Source organism: Myotis yumanensis, unplaced genomic scaffold (genome assembly GCF_028538775.1).
Source record: "Myotis yumanensis isolate MYYU_CA2020_CCGP unplaced genomic scaffold, mMyoYum1.0.hap1 SCAF_6, whole genome shotgun sequence".
Taxonomy (NCBI): Eukaryota; Metazoa; Chordata; class Mammalia; order Chiroptera; family Vespertilionidae; genus Myotis; species Myotis yumanensis.
Window position 1 is genome coordinate 33755957 of NW_027223757.1, and position 20199 is coordinate 33776155.

At 36.0% G+C, this 20199-nt stretch overlaps 1 protein-coding gene across 4 annotated transcripts in view; it reads left to right on the forward strand.

The window, feature by feature from the left end:
• Positions 1 to 20199, forward strand: part of HS3ST5 (heparan sulfate-glucosamine 3-sulfotransferase 5) — a 250125-nt gene that overhangs the window by 91580 nt on the left and 138346 nt on the right. For all 4 annotated transcript variants that reach the window (XM_070419282.1, XM_070419279.1, XM_070419281.1 and 1 more), the window contains exon 2: positions 10355 to 10545. The gene's annotated coding sequence lies outside the window, so the exon portion shown is untranslated. The remainder of the gene's footprint in view (positions 1 to 10354; positions 10546 to 20199) is intronic.

Consider the following 20199-nt stretch of genomic DNA (forward strand, 5'->3'; position numbering starts at 1 on the left):
CTCACCTGTGGAGCTCCAGTGAGGCGATCTGTGCTAGCAGGCTGGCTGCGTACCAAGACATTGTTGTCGATGATGATCCTCGCTTGCCATTTAATGTTGAGCATTATTCACAAGTCCATGAGAAGAACCAGGTGGATTTTTTTAATCCATGCCTGTTTCAAAGCTATGGGCTGGGTCACACCTTACTTCCCATTCTCTCTCAACCCTCATTTTTCAAAGACAGAAGCATGATGCTGTCTTGGTTGTGTTCTAATTTTTAGAAAAGCACATTTATCTTCTTAATCTAATTTTATTCTTATAGGCATCCCTTGCAACCATGGGCAAGATGCTGCCGACATAGCACCAGCTATCAGTTTTGTATTGTAATTTCAAACCCAAGATTTCCAGTGCCTTTTCTGTACAGTTCTCCTCAGCTCTTTCAGGCTGAACAGTATCTGAAACCTACCTGTCACCTTATGATTCACTGGTCCTATTGCTGGTGACAACGAGAATTCTGTCGGGCCATGGTCAATCCCAGTGCAGTAACCCCATGTTTTCACATTTCACAACTGAAAATAATATGTGACGTTACTTTGATCATGGGTATACCTCTGCTGTCTTCTCCTCAAAGTAATTTAGGATAGTAATGGAACAGCATATAAGGTGACCTTTCAAATATTTAATTTGAAGAGTCCGCATAAGTGGCCACTTCATTTGTTGAGTTTCTAGCGTTGGACTGTGCTCCACCTTGGGGAGCTCCTCATCGATTACGGCTGGTAAGGAGCATAGTTTCTTTGGCTTTCATAAAAGTAACAAACTGTAAAGAAAACAAAGAGCTTGCTTTGTCAATTAGCAGCTGCTTACCCAGTTAGCCACTGCTTCTGACTGGAGCACAGCTTGGGGGTACAGGTCAAATTTTACATGGACCGTAGGCCAAACTGAATTTTTGTGAAGAAAATACTGTGTACCAGCATTTCAACTAACATTTATGTCTGAACGATGTGCCAGGTATTTTAATATTTACTGCCTTCTTAGTCCTGAGAACAACCTATGAATATATATTATTTTCTCCATGGTATAAATCAACTTGGGATGGTTTAGTAACTGTCTAATTATGCATCTAATAAGTGATATGGGAACTGAATATCACTGTATATCTACATGTTTTCCCCACTCTGTGACACCATTCCATAGTAAACTTTTTGTGCAAGATCGTCACTGACAGAGGCTGTGACCCACAGAAGTGAGTCTCAGGAAGGTTGTATTATTATTTTTTTAAGTAATTAATTAATTAACTCCGGTTCTCCACCTGCGTTTTTCAAATCATGTAAAAGAGAATTGAAACAACAAAACCTGCAGGACCCTTTGCTAAGATCTGTCCTTTTCTATCCCTAACAGCCTCCCTTTCTCTGAGTCCTCTTAGTTTAAACAAAAGGTTCCCCCATCCCTGACCTCGTGCAGCTTTTCTGTCTTTTAAAAAAGGGCGCTATTCCTCTAATCCTACCCTTTAATTTTTCTACCCATAATTCAGTTCTCCCTCATTCTCAACATTTTTATTCAGCATCAAAAAGCCCAACGCACCCATAAAACAGTAGGAGGACCCTTCCAGGAGCGTGTTGAAGGCAGAGTAGGGGATGACTCGAGTGGACAAAGCCCAGTACCATTTTCAGCAAGCGGTGGGATAAGACAAAGCTGGAAGTACTCACATATTAACAGCTTTTCAACACCAACAAAAGAGCATTCATCGGAAGGACCTTTTGTAACAAATCTACCACTTGCTTTAAAAAATAAGAATCATGCTATGCTACTCAATTCCAATTAAGTCTTAGCATTCCTGCTGATGCTTGCCTCAAAACTCCTCATGATAACTAATGCGGTATACTTCTAGGATGAATTTGTCCAGCTCCAGATAGAATGTCTTCTCTAGTTCTCCTACTTGTCTTATGGCCAAATATTTTTAACTAAGGTTAGAGAGAGTGTCATTTTAAGTGTGGCTGTAAGATCTCCAATGTGAATTGTCCCATTAAAAAGCCAAAGCTCAGTTCTGAAGATTACATGTCTATATCAGTTAGATATTTCAAGAAAAGGCTGGATAACAAACAACCACAAAGTCTCAGCAGCAGGCAGTAATAACCATATATCTAGCTCACAGGTCTGGATCTTTGGGGTTGGCTGATCTAGGCTGCAGTGGGCTGGGGGGCTGTAATTATCTCAGCTGTGTGCTCATATGGCTGGGGCCAGCTGGGGATTAAGCTTGGCTGCACAAACTTCTGTTCTACATATCTCCCCTCCTCTTCCTGTCTGGGTAAATTCTCATGACAATAGCAGAAGTGATGGAGAGCAAACTCAATAGTGCAAGCACTGCTCAAGCCTTAGTCACATCATGCTCTCTAATGTTTCATTGACCAAAACAAATCAGATGATGAAACTCAAAGAAAGGGAGGAGGGAAAGACATTCCACTTCTTTATCACAACAAATTACAAAGGGTAATGGATGCTGGAAGAGGTGAAGCCACAGAGATATTGATAAAGTCTACTGCACCCATTGACCTATTTTTCTTAAGTGTCATCCTATGAAAAGTTAGATATTGTTCATTCTGGTAGTGTCAGCTGTAGATGTGTGCACCTTTCATTCATTCATTTGTTCTTTCATTCCTTCATTTATTCATTCACTCATTCTTTCAATGCAATCTAAATAAAAATTAATTTAAATAGTGTGCTCATTATAGATCTTTCTAAGGCATTCACTTTTAACCGACTTTTGGGGGGAAATTGTTGTGACGATACAATGAATCTTGGATCTTGTCATGCCACTCACTGTGCAGCAACTCCTCTCCTTGTTCTAGGAGTTCTCTATTACACACCCCCTTGCAATCTTTCCAGCCTAGTTTAATTGGCAACATTTCAACATGCCGTTTCAAAATCAAATATGGAGAGCTATCACTGAGCTCCAAAGTCTGGCAACAAAACGGTTGCTTTTGCAAAATCAATATAGTAAAGGAATATTACCTGAGATCTTATTACTAGGTGGATAGATTTCCACATTATGACTTTTTCTAATAAGAGCCCAGGATCTTTCATGATAGAATATTTGAATGGAAAGTTGTCTTTCCCAGGGCTTATCTGCTTTTTAAAAAATTTAAAAAAAACAACAACACAAAACTCTGGGTGGTTGTATAGAGAATGCATAATAAAAGTAGATAAAAGGGAAAATATTGTTTTAGAAGTAGTAGAAGGAATAACAGAAGCAGAAAATGGAGAAAAGGGCAGGGAGGGACATTGACAGTGTCTATTATTGACCTGATTAAGGTCATCACTGCCTAAAGGAAAGTTTGGACTTTTCCACACTAAACTGTCCAAACGAGGTTTATCAAAGAGGGTAATTTTAGAAAGCAAATATTAACTGCATAAATTGAAGATAAGCATCCTGGCAGGAATATAGAGAGATGTTTTCTTTGTAGTCTAAGAAAATCTGATGTTTCTTCAAATATTTAGGCATAGCTTATAGAATGGAAAGTGGTTTGTTTGAAATCCTGTGAATTACCTCATGATTTCTTTTCTCTGTTTTAATCCTGTTCTGGTTATTGCAAGCCTTGTCAGTGGTGATTCATGGCTTTGATTGTGGAACCCACGGTTATAAAACCACTTTGGACAAATGCCCGCATGCTTCCTTGTTCCTCTGATGACAGGGCAGGGCCCAGTGATGGCACGTGGAATAACACTTCCAGGGAACCCAGAGCACCTCTGGCTTTCAACACCTGTGTAATCAATACTTTCCTCCCACTGGCAGAGTTTATGTAGTTTGGGGTGATATAGTAGAGAAAACAGGATTCTTAGCTCTGAGATGCTGATTTCATATGATATTACTGAAAACTACAGTTATGCTCCATGTTTTCATCCCAAACACTTTAGGAAATGACTATAATTACATAGAGAAGAGAGTCCAGATTACATGGTGGGCTTTTTTACTATTTAAATTACAAAAGTATATTTGTGCTTCTACTCCAGTTTTTCATGAGGACTTAAATCAGAACAGCAATATCAGTCTTGTGCTTAGTGACAAAGTATCATTTCAATCATTCCAAATAATACTTTTCATCACCAGCAGACGTCCATGAGACATCTCTCCCCACTTCCACATTTGACATTCTTGCTTTTAACACTGAAATATTTTGGGTCATTTCCTTTCATCAAGATATTTTCAGATGGGGATTTAAAATAAATTGATAAGAGTCAAGCAGTAGTAAACTAGTGGCAAATTAATACTTTATGAATGAAAGAAAGGCAATTGTAATAGGATGAACATTGTGAGGTCAAAAGCCTCCCCTCCCCCAGGTCAGGAAGTGGGCAGGGGCTTTCATCAGAGTTAAAGAAGGGGGAGGTCGGCACCAGAAACATCATCTTTAACTCGGGCATGGAGCATGGTCCTGTGAAAAGGAACAGGCTCCACTGAACAACTCATAAAGTCACTTGGTAAAGAATTAAAAATTGCTGATGGAATTGAGAGCAAGGGTGTGTGTGTGTGTGTGTGTGTGTGTGTGTGTGTAAAATCTTAAGGATTGACTTAAAACAGTTTAAACTGAAATCATTGAATAAGCTGGGTGGTTGCAAATTATCTTAAGAATCTTTATATGCCCAGGGCTTCAAACAAAAAGGCACACCATAAATATTTACTGGATGAATAATGAATGAGCGTTATCTCATGAAACAAATTTGAGTGACTATGGGTTTACCTTTTTATGGATAGTAAGCCCCTTCAATCTAAAAAATGATCTTAGAATTAGGCAGACTTTCAGAAACAGCCATTAGCATTCTGTCCCTGCTGCCATAACTCAAAGATCAGAAGGCCTACCAACTGCAGAAACAGAGGCCAGAGCTAAACACAGGGAACAAAATAAGGCCACAGTTCTCATCTCCTAGTTCTAAACCCTAACTTTAGCCTCTTACCTGTGGCCTGAACAGAGAAGTATCAAAGAGAGGAGATGGAGTTCCAATCTTAACTTGCTTATTACTTACGCTGTACATCCCTCCCTCCCAACGAAACCCTATTCCAGTTTCAAGATTCGTGCCAGAGCTACTCAGGATCTTCCTTTAGCAAAGCAAAAACCATTCATATTTTCCTAGGAAAGACCATTCCCAACCATCAGATAAACACAAGGCTACATTTAGGACACGGGAGAATTTCATTCATTCAATAAGTAATCATCAAGCATCTTCTTCAAAGAAATAGATTTGTCTCCTTTATAATTAGACCAACCCTCAACACTTTTGTAGCAATGAACTTTATTTCCACTATCATGATTATCATTTTGCAGTTGCTAAAATATGTTGAAAGTAGAGGAATAGTGAAAAGCTTATAATTCTCAAATTCTATATGTAAATAGCACCTCGTAACATTTTTATTAAATGTTGATGAGCAGACAGATACAATACTGCCCTTAGAAAGCTTATATGTTGGCGGTGCTTATATTTTGTTTCTCTGCTGCTCTTCCCTCTTCCTACCCTCCCTGTTAATTAATAATTTATCTGATTTGCATGCAGGGTGTCACTGTTCTCATTTTAGTTGAAAATCAGGACCTCACGAATGTAGAAAACTACCATCAGACTAGAAATGAGAGTCCAGATTAATAAACAAACATTGGTGTGTGTGGAGGAGAAAGAGAGAGAGAGAGAAGAGAATTAAAGGGACTTTTCCTATAAATTCCAGAATCATAGACCCTTAGGCACCAAAGGTGCTAGGAGGATATATAGTCAGTGATTCTCAACTCAGGCTGCATGTTCTCATACCTGGGTAACTTCTGAGGCTCCAACCCCACACTAATTAAACCAGCATCTTGGAGGTGGGCCTGGGCATGGGCAGTTTTTAAAACCCAGGTATATTCTAAAGTACAGCCAAGGTTTAAAGACTCCTGATTTGGTCCTACCTCTTTTCATATGGATAGACAAACTAAAAACCATTTAGGGAGAAATTATTTATCTCAGGCCATTGGAAAGCCTGGGTTTTGGTATGGGCATGTTTTTTCAGGTCTTTACAAAAACTGATCATTAAAACATGAATTTCTCTATTCTTTGTACTATGGTGATAATTAGTACAAATCATACACAATTTACATAACACCCACTTATAAACATAGACACACAATTCAACTATCTAATTAGGTAACTAAGTCCTTATTGGAGACTTGTCATAGTTTGAAAAATTGTGTAAATGAATATAGTTCTCTTTATAAATCATAGCATATCTTTGTACTTAATGAGGTTTTTCTTAGTTAAATCTTTATTCCCAACTACTTTAAACTGTATTTTATTTTATTTTGATTAATAAGAGTTGAAGGTAGGAGCTATCCCTTCAACATTCTATCCACAGTACAATGTTTGGCTCACCAAGGATGCTTAAGGCATGATGATGATCACTACATACAAAATTTTGCGTGAGTGCAAAAGAGAAAAATGTTTCTAGCTTTTATCTACTATCGTTTTCATTTATTTCTGGCACTGGCAAGACAGAAGATTTGCATTACTTCTGAGCACAGGCATGATGCATTTAGATACACTTTCCATCTCTCCACAAGATAAAATATATGCCACATAACAATCGGTACTGCAATTTTATGCTGAATTGAAATATTTTAGACTTTGATGGGTTCAACAGACATACACGTATAGAAAAGATAGATGTCAAAGAATGGGAAATGTTTAACTTTCTCTATCTTCCACACTGTTAACAATGGGCCCAATGTTATCAATGCTGTTTTCTCAGAATGTTTCTCAGGAAATGAGTTACACATACTTTATATGATGACTTTAATAATAGGCCTACCTATGCTAAAATGATATGAGATATTTTCTTGATTCATACAAAATGACAAGTTATAAATATGTTTCAAAAACTCTTCACAACAATCAAACACTAACTTATTTTTGGTGAAAGGCAAGGTCAACTATCCTGAGAACTGTAGGAAATTCATACATTAATTTATACTACTGCATAGCATCATGTTTACTTTTTCTCAATCTATATGACATAAAAATTTATGAAGCATGATTCCTTCTGTTAATGTTATCAAGGGAAAGTTCAAAGAGTCCAAACTAAACAAAAGATATTAGTACTGGACTGTTATGAAAATTGTTCCAAACTGGGGCTAGGTAAAGTGGCATCTAACCCATAGGTCGATACTCAACCACTGAGCCATGCTGGCTAGGCCATACTCTTAACTTTAAAAATCCATTTTTAAATAAATACAAAAGGTTTGAACTGTATTTACAGAACATGAGTCAATTTTATTAAAAAGAGGCAAACACAATCTTGTCAATAGATTCAAATATTAACAAACAAAATGGAAAAAATTGGCAAGTAAAATAGACACCTGAAAATCATTTTTCCCCTTATAACAGAAAAGAAGCATGAATGGAGACACAGCATAATAATCTGGCCTTCCACCATGCAGTCAAGCTTATTTTTTACTTATATTAAGGGGAACAAAGCAAACAGTCTACTTCAGGCTATTCCTTGGAGCTTAAGTACTGGGGGACAAAAGAAATAAGGACTATACCCTGGTGGGATTTCTTATTTTGCTTGAAAAGCAGTTGAAGATTAAATCACAAATCACTAGTTGTCTAAAATACCGTTTAAAACTCTAATTATAAAATAGCTTACTCTCTGATTTTTAACACAACCATTCATGGTCATTCTTGAAATACATTTCCTGTAGTGGGGTTCCTTTTTTTCATTTCTTTCCTTTCCTTTTCTTTATCTTTTTAAATTTTAGAAACTTCCTAACAGATTAAATACCCTGAGAAAGCTAAGACACATTTATAATGGAACAACAGGCCTATAGAAACCCAAATTCAATGATCTCTTCTATAAATATGCCTTAGGCAAACTTCAACTACTTTTTAAGTAAAAGGTTAAACCTGCTCAAGACGTTTATTCAGGCACAGAATCTGTATTGTCTACTCTTACATTTCCTGGCCTCTCTTCCTTCTAGATTCCTTCTATCATAATTCTCCCATTCTCCAACTTGGGAAACATCTGGCTACAGTAACGCAGTCCGAAGCGACTGTGAAATGTATCCCTGTGTCCTCCAGGTTTGCCCCGTGCTCTCACAGTCCCACTGCTTCATTGCTTTTAGGCTTCCAGCATATGTTCTTATTTTAGGCTATTCTAAGAAATATTTCTTTTATTTTGGGTAACGTCAGTATATAGCATAGGCTAAAATTCCATGCCTACCTTTGACTTTCTGAAGTTCTTCTTGCCCTTTTCAGGTAACTATCCAATAACTAGGGATTAGTTTGTACTTGAGGTAACTATTTTTCAAAATAATCAGTTTCTACTCAAAAAAATGTCAACTGTTAATGATTTAAAGTATTGAATTTTTGCTTATATGTTTCAAAGAGAAAAGATTTCTAAAGAGAAATATAAAATATTTGTAAATATGACAGTAAAAAAACAAACACTGTTTGTTTGTCCTCATAACTCAAGGCCTATCTGAAAATTCTTCATGTCATACAGAACAGCTCCTGTATAACTAAGTGCAAATTCTATAGAATTGTGATCATAAACAAGTTTCCTATTTTTAACTTCCATTTTTTGACAGCATAATAATATATTTCCCCTTGCTTATTTAACCTTATAGGTAAGTGATAACTTACTCTATTGTGAGAGAGAATGAACTTCCACCTTCAAAAACAAACCAAATTAGAAATGTCAGTATCAGTACAATTGAGTGCCTTTTGGACCCCTACTACATACATAGCATCCTGCTACAGGGTACAAAGAAATATGATATTTCTTTGCCTTAGGTGGACTTATAAGTAATTCAGAAAATAAAGTATACAGGAAAAATAAAAATACAAAATGGTTTATGTTCAAGAGTTGTTAAAAGGGAATTATACATTCATTTAACAAATATTTATTGAATACCCACTATGTGCTAAGCATTCTGCTATTTAAAAAATGAGGGATGCCCGGTCAGCATGGCTCAGTGGTTGAGCATCAATCTATGAACCAGGAGGTCGCAGTTCCATTCTGGTTAGGGCACAGGCCCGGATCGCAGGCTCGATCCCCAGTGTGGGGCATGCAGGAAGCAGCTGATCAATGATTCTCTCTCATCATTGATGTTTCTATTTCTTTCCATCTCCCTTTCTCTCTGAAATCAATAGAAATATATTTTAAATGAAGGTATTTAAAAAGAGAAATAGTTTGAGGGGGGCAAAAGGGGTAAGTGGGGGACATCTGTAATCCTCTCAATAATAAAATACGTTTTTAAAAAGAGAGAGAAATGGTCACTTTATTCTAGGGACATGAGCCTGGAAAGGTACATAGGGAATAGGGCCCGATCATGACAAAAAGGTAGACTTAAGAACAAAGAGAAGTAGAAATGAATGAAATAGGAGATACACAATAAAAGTAAATAAATAAATTACAAAGATTTTTTTTTGGTTGCCGGTTACAGAAATACCAACCCAAACAGGACTACTCATGTAACCCCATTCTGGTCCATAAACTATAAGAAGAAAGGAACACTGGGAGAGTGGACATTTGATTTCCTTTTCTTTATTTGTGAGACATATCAAAAAAGAAGAAAGTTGAGAATATTTTTGAGGCAGCCAAGCAGTAGGGTCTTCCATAAAAACCTGTTGTTTCACAGTGTACTCTGTGCTTGCATGTGTATGACACTTGCTGTCTTGTGTTTGAATTTGTATTTATCTGTATGTGTTGCTTCTTCTACCACTTAGGAGAATATTTGCATGACTGATCACCAATTTTAAAAATAGGTATTTTATTCTTTTTTTCCATTAGCCAAGTCTGCTTAACTTCTTCAGCAAAGATGCTAGAATTTCGGTTTCTCTGAGTAAGCAACATATTGACTGGAAAGGATATTATTTTCATTTGTGTCTAATTACCTTGGCAAGCATTACCCAAGTGAAAGAAAATATAGCAAAAGTAGCTGATGATTCCATGGGGATTTAGGAAAGGTATTATGTTTTATCTTTTTATGGGGTATGATAGTCTCCTGTAAGAATATATTTCCAAGAGATCTCATCAACCTTGACTTAGGAATTCAGCACCAAAATGTAGCACCTGCATATCAAAAAAAAAAAAATTAGTAATTACATCGCTGGATGCAATGTTTGGGGAAAAAATAGTCAATTAAAGCAATATGAATTCAACCTGAATCTTCTGCAGGCAGCAGCATCGTGTAATTCTGACTTCACAATGACATGAAATTTTAAATGACAACTGCTAAATCAGGCAGCAGCAAGCCCAGGCCAAGTTTAAATTTAGTAACACTGCTCGTTTACTGAAAATAACCTCTACAACAGAGACTCCGAATTTCAGGTAACCAACTACTTGTTTTTCTGTTCTGTTCAGAGATAACCAGGTGCCCAGAGGCCTCAGCATTGTCTTCCCTTCTCAATGGCATTTCTGGGGTCCACCTAAGGAGTCTCCTTCTCCAGCCTTGAAACATTCGGAAATTACAAAGAGGGCCCACTTCATATCTTCTTCTTGAAAATTTCCACCATATATGTTCAGAACCTTCTGAATAAGCATAGGATTTTAAGGTAAGTGATGTTTGGAAGTGACTCACATTCTTATGTAACGCTTAGTTACATCAAAAGTGATATTTAATATATGTTAATAAAATACACAAAAGTGAAAGTTATGAACTATAAGAAAATAGCTAGCTATGTATAGTTCCACAACAAAAAAGGGAAATAAAATACAAAGTTTAAAAGTTGTTATATGTCATGTACATGTATATACAAGCAAGGCACAGTGGTGATCTCGGTATCTGATCATTGGTTTTGAACAAAGTAGTTATAAGATACTATTTTGGTCCTCAAATTTAAATGTGCATAAGAGTCACATGGGGGTAGGGGGAGGCCCTTAACATGCTGACTCCTGGGCACATTTCACAGAGAGATTCACCAGGTCTGGGAGGTAGCCCAGCAATCTGCATTTTTACAGTTACCCACCCGCACATGATCCTGATGAGGGTGGGTCTGGAGCTTGTGAGAAACAGTGAGTTATATTAAATGGGGTTTTATGTTGTTTCTTTCAGTCACAAGAATAAATAAGAAAGGAGTGCTTTTAGCACAGAGGGGCTAAATAAGTGCTTCCTTTATGACCCCTTCAAATTGAATTCTTACTTTTAAAGGTTCACTACAATGAGCTCATTCCCAGGTGTCCCCATTTCTCTCTCAGAGTGACAGTCCTGCCACTGCTCTCTTCTTGTTTCTCTGTTCTCTGTAATGTTGTGATTTATGCAGATGTTTATGGCTATTGATCAAATTCCAAGAAATAACTACACGTTGAAAATAATGAGTTCTTGCCAGGGTTGGCTAAGCATTTCTACATTTTTGAGGGGTTTTTTCCTCTGCATATTGAAAACTCAGCCATAGATTTTAAAGAACAGATCTGCTTAATACATAGTTAGCTACTCTTCCTTTGCAGATAAAAACTTATCAATCAGGTGGTATATTTATAACAGGCTATAGGAACATTTATTGAGTATCACACATTTGTATTTCTGTTTTTTATATCTCATTTAGCACCTCTGTTTTTATTATTTTCAATTTTAAGTTTATAAAATGTTTGCTTTTTTTAATTCCAGTTAAAGAAGTGATTAGTAGGGACATATTCAGATCTTAAATTGTGATGATTCCTTACAACTACAATATGATATTATTTTTATAGTAAAAAGTAAAGTTTTTAATTAAACTCCTTTGATTGAATATCTGGCTTATAGACATTTTCTTCTCTCCTTATCAGTCTTGTTCATACTGTGTAGAATTTTTTGTTCATAAAATATCAAAAGGTAAAAGTAAACCCTTAATTAAAAAAAGCATATTCTTATAGTGCCAGTTAGCTACACATATTAGCTATTCAACAATTTAAATTAATATAGTCATATGCATAAAATAAGAGAGCGCTTTTTCAAGTAATCAAAATTAGAGATTTACATAATTGGGTCAACTATAATAATAAATTTTCACATATATTTGTTGTCAGAATTGTTCTTAATAGTAAGATTGCCATACCTGATAATAAACCCTAAAATATGTACTACACAATATCATAAAATCCTCAAGTATGTAGTACACAAGTGTGTGATTCAATTAAGTTTCCAAATTAGACTTAAATTAGTACAAATCTGTATTATTTCAATTTCAGGAAAAACATAGAAGCTTCTGTTCTGTTCTTTCTTTTTTGCTTTTGCTTTTTTTAGTAATCAGTAGATCATCTTCCATGTCATTAATTAAGAAAGGAAAACAGAAAATGTAGGTGTATTTCAGGCTGGGCCAGCTTTTTCTGGAAACCTGAGATTGAGGGGGAAATAGGGTTAAAAGTAATATGCAGCTTCTGAACAGTAGAGCCATCTGGGACCATTCAGTAGGGAGAAAAGAGATTTAAATATGTAAGAACCTCTAGGGAGTATTAGTGTTATTATGAAACTATAATAATGACATTTGTGAGATAGCCTAAAAGATTAAAATGTGTTTATTATTCTCAATTTAAGAAGCTGGGAAGTAATTAAAATTTATGTACAAAAAGTATAATTATTGACATGGGAAATGCTCATAATATACTGTATATGAAAACAAGTTATAAAACCATATTTAAAAAGCTACAGAAGCACAGGAAGAAAAATTGAAGGAATAAACACCAAATTATTATTAATGGTTATGCTCCATTGATGAAACTATGGTTGATTTTTATTAGTGTTCAGGGTTTATAAAACTTTTTCTAAAGTATGTATGTATGATTATTATTTTGTTAATCCTCACTTTGGAGGATATTTTTTCCATTGATTTTAGAGAGAGTGGAAGGGAGGGGGGAGGCAGAGAGAAGAGAGAGAGAGAAACATCAATGTGAGAGAGCCACATCAATTGGTTACCTCCCCAATGTGCCCCAGCCATGGCGGGGAACTTGCAACCCAGGTACATGTCTTTGACCAAAATTGTACCTGAGACCCTTTGGGTCTAGACTCAGTGCTCTAACCACTGAATGCACCATCCAGGGTTAAAGTGTGTATTATTAATGTAATTTCAACATATTTTTAAGGGATTGGAAAATATTCAATTATCTGGTTAATTCACTTTTATAGAACTATTAGGTAGTTTCACTAACAGTTATTTAAAATAGCCTTCAAGCATACTTTTCATCTTAAAGTATTAAACTGATTTGAATATGAGAGTGATAGCTATTATTAGATCAAACTGGTTTTTAGATGTAATTCTTCATTTGTGGGATATTGCAACAGAATAAATTTCTCAAGTTTTGCTCTTTATTAAGCACTGGTAATTTCAAATTATTAATTTCAAATGATTAATTTCTTAGAAATAGTCTTCATTTCTTGCATCAGATAATACCAATATGCTTTCAAGAGTTTTCTAACTATAACAGTTTGCTCCATTTGGAGGATGATTTTGTATGTTTGGTTACATTAGTGTTAATATGTCTTTGTTCTTTAAATCTCCAGTGCACATACGGTTAGTCTCACCATTATTACTACCAGCTGCAGTTGGCCTATGAATGTGTTCATTCTGTCTGAATCCAAAGTAATTAGCTCTTTAGTTTAATGACAATATTTGTTAATGGGTTTTTAGGGCCAAATTCTGTTGTTAGAGAGTGGGTGGTGCATTTGAAGACAGAATCTGGCCCTTATGTTTTAAGCATAAGCTGTGTAATTTGATTTCAAAATGATGGTTTAGGGAGTTTGGAGTAGGAAAACTAACTCTACATTTATTTGAAGTTTCCCAGTTTCAAGAAACAGAAAATGAAAGTGACAATATATGTAACTGAACAACAAAACCACTGAAAGTTCTCTGATACAGCTATCCTGCATGTGTCATTCCCTACATGTTTGGAATAAGAAATGAAATGATAATTTTCAATCAGACATTAGATGAATTATCCTATGTGACAGGGAATAAACATTTGATCATTACATTTTTTCCATTGTTAGTGAGATATAATGGACATATAACTGTGAATGTTTAAAGTATACAATGTAATGATTTGATACTCATATATACGTACAACAAAATTGTTATCTCAATAAGGCTAGTTAATGCATCAATCACCTCATATAATTAAGAGAGTAGATCTTCAATGTTCTCAACACACACACATACACACACACACACACACACACACACGAGTGATCATTATATTTTTAAAGGACTCAGTGAAGTGGAAAGGATTCCTGCCTGGGAATCACTGGGGTTCAAGTTCAGACTCAGCTTCCTGTTAGTGGCATAACCTTGGGGAAATCTCTTGACCTCTCCCTGGGCCTCAGTTTCTTCATCCTAAAATGAGGACTTTGCACCAGATGATGACAGTGGGCCTTTCTAGCTCTGACATAACTCTAACTTGCTTTAAAACAGTACTCTGGGGAAGGCATAAGGAAAATGCAATGACATGAGCTAACTAAATAAACAAATCATTAAGTTCACTAAAAAGTACTTTGGAGATATTTTGACCTTAAGAACTATCCTTCAATGACTTGTTTCTTTTATCCTGGAGAACAGAACAATTTAGAGAGTTTTAAGTTTTCAAGGAGACCAATTTTGGCAAAACTTAAAAAAACAACAGAAAAGCCACGTAGTAAAAGTTGAGATATGCGACAGTGAATTAGGAGATCGTGAATTCACCATCAATTTAGGAAAGAAAGTGGGTACCAAGGGTTGTATGTGCAGCCAAACTTCCTTTCAAGGTATAAAAACTCGAAGCAAATGTTCTGAACATAGAGGAACTCAGGAAATAATGCGATCATGAGGCCTTCTTGAGGCAACTATTAGGGGACAAACACCATCAAACTAAGAGGTGACTGTAGAAATCACTACAAAAGGACTAACTGTGAGCATTGGATGTATTTAACTCTAAACAAAATCTAAAATAAAATGCAGATCAGGGTAACAGAATAGAGCATAAAAGTATAATATCCGGGAGCACTAAAGCAGCTAACACAGAGTTGGATACAAAAGAAAGAAGTTGATGCATATACTAAATTAGCTGATTGCTTTATTCTCAATATCTAGGAATACTGGATATCATTTAAACCAGCTAAATCAAGTCATAAAAGTATAAGCATATCTAAGAGCAGAAAACAAAGATACTAAGAAAGGTCACGTTACTGCCTAACATTAAATGGCAAAGAATGGGGGCGGGGGGAGCAAGAGGAAAATGTACGCTTATTTTTCTATCACATATAATAAGGAAATATTACATAATCTAAAGATGTAAAAGTTCAAGGTTATTATACAAACTTACAAACTTCATATATGGGTTATTATATGAACTTACAATTTATAAATTAGAACCAAATTCTAAGCTGAATGCAGCCAAAACAAAGTTATTCGAAAACTTGAAAATGAAAGTGTAGTCAAAGGGGTACTAGGAAAATGCAACCTAAAGAAATTAGGATTTATAGTAGTCCCCCATTATCTGCAGGTGATATGTTGCAAAAGACCCAGTAGATGCCCAAAGCCACAGATAGTTGTTGGAAGCCAATTCCAGGATGTCATAATTTCAAGAGTTTCATCAAAAGGTTGATGGAACTTGGGGACTCAACAGGGTTGAGTCACACATGTAGTCACCTGTTGGGAATGGCTAAAGGCATTTCCCCAAACCTGAATAGGATACATTAAATTGATTCTTGGCTTCCAGACAGCTAAAGGGCCTCTTAATCTACATGTTATTGCCTCCTACTGGCCAAATACCTGAACAGCCGTAGGCTAATTCCCCCATTCTGACAGTACTTGTATATACCCTTTGAAGTGTATATCTCTGCCTCACCTCAGGACAATTTGTGTTAATAAAAAGCGTGGGGTCCTGGTACAAGGAGACCTGAGACCTTAGAACTTAGATCTTAGCCCTTTAAGCCAGGCTCCTCTGACCCCCAATGCCTTTCAAAATTATGCTTCATCTCTGGACTCCTATTTAATCTACGCACAGCCTTCTCCAGATTGCTGGACCCTTCTTGATGCCAGAACAAGAACCCCGGCAGACAGTACTGAACCCTATACATGAAGTTTTTTCCTATACATACATATTTATGATTAAGTTTAATTTATAAATGAGGCAGAGTAAGATATTAACAGCAACAATAATAAATAGAATAACAATATGCTGTAATAAAAGTTATGTGAATGTGTTCTCTCTCTCATAACTGACACAGCTACTAGGTGACTAATTGACTAATGGTCAGGCAGCAAAAGCAGTGTGGATACACTGGACAAAGAATGATTCACATCTTTGGCAGGACAGAGCGGGACTGCTCAAAATTTGATCACACTACTTAGGACCTGGCACAATTTAAAACTTATGAGTAGTTTTTTTTTCTTGAATTTTCTGTTTAATATTTTTGGACCAAGGTTGACTGCAGGTAACTGAAGCTGAAGAAAGTGAGCCGTGGATAAAGGGGGACTACTGTGGAATCTTAATATCATAAAAGATAAAGATTAGAGCCAAAATGTTTAACTAGGGCAAGAGAAACTTTAGAGTGAATGCTTGATGGGCATAATACGTAACGAAGGTATATATATAATCATGAATAAATATCTTTATGAGCAACCACAGGTGTTTGTTGAGCAAATAAACTTAACTTCTAAAAACATCCCAAGAAATACCAATAGTCCATATTTTAGGTGCTGAGCTAAGTTTAAAAACTCATCTTCAGGGTTATAAAATAAAGCACTTATGTTGAAATTTATTTTCAAAAGAGAGTTTTTCTATTTTAATGATAATTAAAACTACCTATTAACCAAATATTAAGTACTTGATTAATAACAATTTTTTAAATCAACAAAAAGGGATTATAAGTTCTTTCCCTTTTTGAAGTCCCCCTAGGACTGCTACTATATGCATTAAACTTATTTGATTTGAAGTACAGAGGAATGTTCGGGTTCCTCATTTAACAAGTATTCTACTCAGAATCTGTATTAGATGGTGGGTCTGAATACTTTCTTTATCATTTCCCATATCTGTAAGTTTAATGCAGAGTATGCACTGAATAAAACATACTATTAAAACCTATAATATACATATATATAAGCATTAGCAGTTTTCAGCCTCCCCATAGATAACATTATACCTATAAGCCAATGAGATATTAAAACTCAGCAACATCTATCACATATGTGTGTATGTAAACTATCTTACTTCATTTTAGAAGTAAAAGTTGCCAAGTAGCTTAAAATTGTGCGTATCATATGAGCCTATTTATATAAAATTGTAGGCATAGATCTCTGTGCCTATATACTGAGAAAGCTGTCTGGAGAGATGATCAGCAGACTTCTACTTTTGTTCCTCTGAACTTTTACATATTGCAATTAATTAGTGAATATGGAATTTTTTAAAAACAATAAAGCTACTTAAGTTATTTTAGGAAATAATTCTTTTGAGTTATCCACCGTAATGGGATTAATCACAATCCCTCCCACCTCACTCAAAAACATACTGCATCACATCCCAACAGGTATTCCTAACCGCAGGGTATAATTTCAGAGTTTTTGCGGTGAAGAGGTTTCTGCTGAGCAAAAATCCTCGTTCAATTTAGAAACACAGATTATAATAATTTCCCTATCCTCCTCACAGCAGGTCTCCTGCCTTTGTTTTGCAGATTCCCAAGTTCAGTAGGAAACAACTAGGTAACTTCAGTTCCAGGTTAACACACCCTTCAAGCTCACACAGGCCCATTACCTCCTGCAAAGCCGATTAGCTTCCCTAGTGAAATGGAATAGAGTTGAATTGCTTTTCTAACGTAATGCCTATTTATAATAAATGCAAAGTGGTTCATGATGGCAAACTTTGTAGAGCATGAAAAATGATGAGGGGAGAAAAACCAATGTTTTCTGGCCTAAAATTGTGAAGAAGTAGCATCTATGCCAGCATGTGACACTCCTATTAAAATAAAGGGATAAAAATATTTGGAAATTAAAATTTAATACATTGGCCTTTATGATATATTATTTTGGCAAAAACATTTAAATGAAGCTGTTATACTTTATAGTAGCCATTTCTTCCTAGATAATACAGTTTTTCTGACTTACATACATTTTCTCCATTGCAATTTCTTCCCTCTACTAGGCCTCTACCATGTGGGCCACAATTTCCTTATTTTGTTTGAGAAAGTTAAGATTGCTCAAATACTTTTGTCTGCTAATATTCAAATGATTGTATCTGTATAAATGTAAGTTAAATGGTGTAAGACACACATTATTATAATGTAGGTCATTAAGATACTGGTCTTATCCTTTGAATAAGAAAATTCTAGATGGTAGTTTCATCAAGTTGGTTAAAATAGAATAGCTAAGGTGAGAGCCAATATTTTACAACCACAAACTGTCCTATCTTCACCCTCATACTCAAGTAATTCACTTTGCTCTTCCATTAGCTGCCCTTGTTTCACGGGTAAGGCACAAAGGAGCCATGCCATGACAACTATGTTTTCCTTGTGCCAAATTGAAAGATTGATTTTTATAATAGAGGGAGTAAATGTCCCGACAAGCCCAAACTAGACTGGCTTGATGTTTGTTTTTTATGCAAAGAATTGTGACTTCAGATGAGAATCAGACCTACAGCCAGATGCATTATAATCCAATGCAAACTTCGTTTCTTTATTTATTCAACAAGTATTTGGTTAGTGTCTACTAAATGCCAGGCTGTTCAAGGACTTGAGATGAATCAGTGAACAAAGCACGGCATTCTTTTGGAACATGCAGGCAATAAATAATAACCACAAATGAGTTATGTAGTATCATAGACTATGATAAGGAATGAAAGAAAGAAAACAGATTAAAGGTAAGACAAGGAGGGAATGATCTGATAGGATGCAGAGGGTGGGGTCAGGTCTGGTTCTGTTTGTACAAGCTCTTCTGGCAGATGTTTTGCTGTTTTGTTTTGTCTAATGTTCAGCCTGGCTGTCTGAAATCAGAATATATGGGTAGACTTGGAGAATGAGTCATTATTAAATGACTGTTGTGCAGATCTTCTATTTCTACTGATAACTTCCATAAATTGACTTGCGATACTGACCTTAGATTTTCTCCAAATTAAAGCAATCCATTACATGTGTTTACTAACTTTTAGCTTCCGTGTTCTTGGCCTGGCTTTATTACATATGGTCTAATTAGCAACTGCTCTCCAAGCAATGCTGTGGAATTACAAAGAGCTCAAACAATGAAGAATAAAAATTATATTAAAAAATATAAATTTCTTTATGGTTTTGCTTTATGTTTACAATTTATGGAGTAATTTTAAATTATTATAGTATCACTATTATATGTCCTTGAAAGTGATATTAAACTATGCCAAATTAGCTCAAAAAGACCCAAATGTCCCATCCTATATAATAAAAGCCTAATATACAAATCGACCGAACAATGGAACGACCTATGGAACGACTGGTTGCTATGACGTGCACTGACCACCAGGGGGCAGATGCTCAATGCAGTAGCTTCCCCCAGCCCGCAGGCCCCAGGCCAGCCAAGGGGGGTGCCAGCAGGGGCCCCCCAACCACCTCATCGGTCGCCCCACAGATCGGCCCTGATCACTGGCCAGGCCTAGGGACCCTACCCGTGTATGTATTTCGTGCACTGGGCCTCTAGTAAGAATATATTAACTTAAGAATTACCCTGGATTTTGAAAATATGGACCCTTTAGGTAATATTCTTACTTCATTCTAAGAAAAATGAGGACTGAACTCTAAATTTGAATACATATTCTTAAAAATAACCTATAGTAATTTGTAATTTAGTTCATTTTGTGATGCCACTTTGAGAATCATTTCATGTTAATAACCACATATATCCCTAACCTCCAATGATGCAGAATCACAGCCTGTTTGAGCTGGAAGTGATCCCAGAAATTCCAGTCCAACGGCCTTTATTTTACAGGCATAAAAACTGAGTCCCAAAGAGGGTAATGTGTGCAGGTTAGATGGTATGTGCAAGTCTAGGAGCCAGTTAGTAGTAAAACTAGGAGAGGAATCCATCCTTTAAACTCCCAATCCATGTTTTCAGTACATCACTCTACCTGAGATTTTCCATTGCTCATAATTTAAATAATGTTTTGTTCTGTTTTGTTTCAATTGAGAGAGCTGAACATACTTTTGTATCGCACAAAGCAATCTGATTAGTGAGTGTGACTAAGCTCTGAGAATGGATCACTTAATTGATAACGCCTTCAGCACTACCAGAAAGGACTTAAAA